The sequence below is a fragment of the Arachis stenosperma genome, chromosome 7 (genome assembly GCF_014773155.1).
Source record: "Arachis stenosperma cultivar V10309 chromosome 7, arast.V10309.gnm1.PFL2, whole genome shotgun sequence".
Taxonomy (NCBI): Eukaryota; Viridiplantae; Streptophyta; class Magnoliopsida; order Fabales; family Fabaceae; genus Arachis; species Arachis stenosperma.
In genome coordinates, this window is record NC_080383.1 from 45,476,677 (window position 1) to 45,481,517 (window position 4,841).

Genomic DNA, 4,841 nt, shown 5'->3' on the forward strand with positions numbered 1-4,841 from the left:
TTGTACCATAGGCACCATGACCTTTGAAAAAGCTCTGTGTGATCTGGGGTCAGGGATAAATCTTATGTCACTCTCTGTAATGGAGAAGCTGGGGATCATTGAGGTACAACCTGCCTTGTTCTCATTACAATTGGCAGACAAGTCATTGAGACAAGCCTATGGAATAGTAGAGGACGTGTTAGTAAAGGTTGAAGGCCTTTACATCCCTGCTGATTTCATAATCTTAGACACTAGGAAGGAAGAGGATGATTACATCATCCTTGGAAGACCTTTCCTAGCCACAGCAGGAGCTGTGATAGATGTCAACAGAGGTGAATTAGTCCTTCAATTGAATGGGGACTACCTTGTGTTTAAAGCACATGGCCATCTGATGAGCGGATAATTTGTACGCTTTTTGGCATTGTTTTTAGTATGTTTCTAGTATATTTTAGTTAGTTTTTAGTATATTTTTATTAGTTTTTAGTTAAAATTCACTTTTCTGGAATTTACTATGAGTTTGTGTGTTTTTCTGTGATTTCAGGTATTTTCTGGCTAAAATTGAGGGACCTGAGCAAAAATCTGATTCAGAGTCTGAAATGGACTGCAGATGCTGTTGGATTCTGACCTCCCTGCACTCGAAGTGGATTCTCTGGAGCTACAGAAGCTTAATTGGCGCGCTCTCAACGGCGTTGGAAACTAGACATTCTGGGCTTTCCATCAATATATGATAGTTCATACTTTGCCCAAGATTTGATGGCCCAAACCGGCGTTCAAAGTCACCTTCAGAATTCCCAGCGTTAAACGCCGGAACTGGCACCAAAATGGGAGTTAAACGCCCAAACTGGCACAAAAGCTGGCGTTTAACTCCAAGAAGAGTCTCTACACGAAAATGCTTCAATGCTCAGCCCAAGCACACACCAAGTGGGCCCGGAAGTGGATTTTTATGTCATTTACTCATCTTTGTAATTCTTAAGCTACTAGTTCCCTATAAATAGGACCTTTGGACGTCTAGTTCTTAGATCATTGGGGGGGCTGGCCTCACGGCCATGCCTAGACCTTGTTCTTATGTATTTTCAACGGTGGAGTTTCTACACACCATAGATTAAGGTGTGGAGCTCTGCTGTACCTCGAGTATTAATGCAATTACTATTGTTCTTCTATTCAATTTAGCTTGTTCTTATTCCAAGATATCACTTGTTCTTCAACTTGATGAATGTGATGATCCGTGACACTCATCATCATTCTCACCTATGAACGTGTGACTGACAACCACCTCCGTTCTACCTTAGATTGGGTGAATATCTCTTGGATTCCTGATACACGATGCATGGTTGATCGCCTGACAACTGAGCGCTCGCCTGACAACCGAGCCAGCCATTCCGTGAGATCAGAGTCTTCGTGGTATAAGCTAGAACTGATGGCGGCATTCAAGAGAATCCGGAAGGTCTAAACCTTGTCTGTGGTATTCTGAGTAGGATTCAATGATTGAATGACTGTGACGTGCTTCAAACTCGCGATTGTGGGGCGTTAGTGACAGACGCAAAAGAATCACTGGATTCTATTCCGACATGATCGAGAACCGACAGCTGGATAGTCGTGCCGTGACAGGGTGCGTTGAACATTTTCATTGAGAGGATGGGAGGTAGCCACTGACAACGGTGAAACCCTTGCATAATGCTTGCCATGGAAAGGAGTAAGAAGGATTGGATGAAGACAGTAGGAAAGCAGAAAGACGGAAGGGACAAAGCATCTTCATACGCTTATCTGAAGCTCTCACCAATGAAATACATAAGTATCTCTATCTTTATCTTTATGTTTTATTCATATATCACCCATAACCATTTGAGCCTGCCTGACTGAGATTTACAAGGTGACCATAGCTTGCTTCATACCAACAATCTCCGTGGGATCGACCCTTACTCGCGTAAGGTTTATTACTTGGACGACCCAGTGCACTTGCTGGTTAGTTGTGCGAAGTTGTGTTTATGCCATGGTATTGAGCACCAAGTCTTTGGGGCCATTACTAGGGATTATTTGAGTTGTGAAAAGTAGTGATCACAATTTCGTGCACCAAGTTTTTGGCGCCGTTGCCGGGGATTGTTTCGAGTATGGACAACTGACGGTTCATCTTGTTGCTTAGATTAGGTATTTTTCAGAGTTCTTAAGAATGAATTCTAGTGTTTCAAGGTGATGATCTTATCATCACCAAAGCTGATTGATTTTCATCAATTTAGCTCTTGAATGCAATGTCCTGCTGAAGCTTGGCTATCCATGTCTAATTCCTTTAGACTAAAGCTTTAGACTAACATTGCATGATTCCCGGAATTCTCATTAAGAATTTTGATGCCTTTATTTTCTTTTCCACTTAATTTTCGAAAAATCCAAAAAAAAAAAATTTACAAAATCATAAAAACAAAAAATATGTTATGTTTCTTATTGAGACACTAGTCTCATTTTAAGTTTGGTGTCTTGCATGCATTGTTTATTTGATCTTGGTTCTGTTTTCAAGTCAATAGTACAGGGAACTGAAGATTCAGTACATGCAGCAGAGGAATTACACAGAAAAAGCTGGGCGTTCAAAATGCCCAGTGAAGAAGGCAGACTGGCGTTTAAATGCCAGCCACGGTGCCTGGCTGGGCGTTTAACGCCCAAAAGGGTAGTGCATTGGGCGTTAAATGCCAGAATGTGCACCATTCTGGGCGTTTAACGCCAGGATGGCACAAGAGGGAAGATTCTGTTTTTAATGAAAATTTTTTTCAAGTTTTCAAAGTTTTTCAAAATCAAATCTTTTTCAAATCATATCTTTTCAATCATATGTTTTCAAAATCAATTTCTTTCCTTTTTCAAAGATACTTGGCATCAATTAATGATTTGATTGAACATTTCAAGTATGTTGCCTTTTCTGTTGAGAAAGGTTTAATGTTTGAATCATATCTTTTCTTGTTAGGCAAGTCATTAATTTTTACAATCAAATCTTTTTTAAAATTGTTTTTTTTTTCAAATCATATCTTTTTCAAAATAGTTTTCAATCATATCTTTTTGATTTCTAATTTCATCTTTTTCAAAAATCACTTGATTTCTTTTCCACTCCTGGTTTTCGAAAATCAATCCAAGTTTTTCAACATGTTTTTAAATCTTTTTAACTTAATTTTCGAAAAATCTCTTCCCCTCTTCTCACATCCTTCTATTTATGGAGTACCACTCCTCCTCAATGCACAATTCGAACTCTATCTCACTAAGTTCGAATTCTTCTACTTCTTCCTTCTACTTTTCTGTTCCTCTGACACCTCAAGGAATCTCTACACTGTGACATAGAGGATTCCATATTTTCTTGTTCTCTTCTCTTTCATATGAGCAGGAGCAAAGACAAAAGCATTCTTGTTGAGGCTGACCTTGAACCTGAAAGGACCTTGAAGCGAAAGCTAAGAGAAGCTAAGGCACAACTCTCTGTAGAGGACCTAACAGAAATCTTCAAAGAAGAAGAAACCATGGCAGCCGAAAACAACAACAATGCCAATAATGCAAGGAAGGTGCTGGGTGACTTTACTGCACCTACTCCCGACTTCTATGGGAGAAGCATCTCTATCCCTGCCATTGGAGCAAACAACTTTGAGCTTAAGCCTCAATTAGTTTCTCTAATGCAACAGAATTGCAAGTTCCATGGACTTCCATTGGAAGATCCTTATCAGTGTTTAGCTGAGTTCTTGCAAATCTGTGACACTGTCAAGACTAATGGGGTTGACCCTGAGGTCTACAGACTTATGCTATTCCCTTTTGCTGTAAGAGATAGAGCTAGGATATGGTTGGACTCACAACCTAAAGAAAGCCTGAACTCTTGGGAAAAGCTAGTCAATGCCTTCTTGGCAAAGTTCCTTCCACCTCAAAAATTGAGTAAGCTTAAAGTGGAAGTCCAAACCTTCAGACAGAAGGAAGGTGAATCCCTCTATGAAGCTTGGGAAAGATACAAACAATTGATCAGAAAATGTCCTTCTGACATGCTTTCTGAATGGAGCATCATAGGTATTTTCTATGATGGTCTCTGAACTATCCAAGATGTCTTTGGATATCTCTGCTGGAGGATCTCTTCATCTGAAGAAGACGCCTGCAGAAGCTCAGGAACTAATTGAAATGGTTGCAAATAACCAATTCATGTACACTTCTGAAAGGAATCCTGTGAACAATGGGACAAATCAGAAGAAAGGAGTTCTTGAGATTGATACTCTGAATGCCATTGATGAGCGGATATTTTGTACGCTTTTTGGGGGTAATTTCATGTAGATTTTAGCATGTTTTAGTTAGTTTTTAGTTAAATATTATTAGTTTTTAGGCAAAAAATCATATTTCTGGACTTTACTATGAGTGTGTATTTTCTGTGATTTCAGGTATTTTTTCTGGCTGAAATTTGAGGAGTTGAGCAAAAATCTGACTAGGCTGAAAAAGGACTGCTGATGCTGTTGGGATCCTGACCTCCCTGCACTCGAAATGGATTTTCTGGGAGCTACAGGAGTCCAATTGGCGCGCTCTCAACGGCGTTGGAAAGTAGACATCCAGGGCTTTCCAGCATATATAATAGTCCATACTTTGCGCGAATATTGACGACGTAACATGGCGTTAACGCCAAGTACACGCTGCTGTCTGGAGTTAAACGCCAGAAAACGTCATGATCCGGAGTTGAACGCCCAAAACACGTCAAAACCTGGAGTTTGACGCCAAGAAAGGCCTCCACACGTGGAAAGCATTAGTCTCAGCCCCAGCACACACCAAGTGGGCCCCAGAAGTGGATTCTACACCAATTATCTTAGTTTATCCATTTCTGTAAACCTAGGTTACTATTTAACAACTTTACAGACTTATCTTGAAAC

The 4,841-nt window shown here is 40.2% G+C and overlaps 1 non-coding gene across 1 annotated transcript; it reads right to left on the reverse strand.

The window, feature by feature from the left end:
* Positions 1-3,872: 3,872 nt before the first annotated feature.
* On the reverse strand, positions 3,873-3,980 carry LOC130942332 (small nucleolar RNA R71). The gene has a single exon (XR_009070907.1). It is a non-coding gene; the product is annotated as a small nucleolar RNA R71 (small nucleolar RNA).
* Positions 3,981-4,841: the final 861 nt, after the last annotated feature.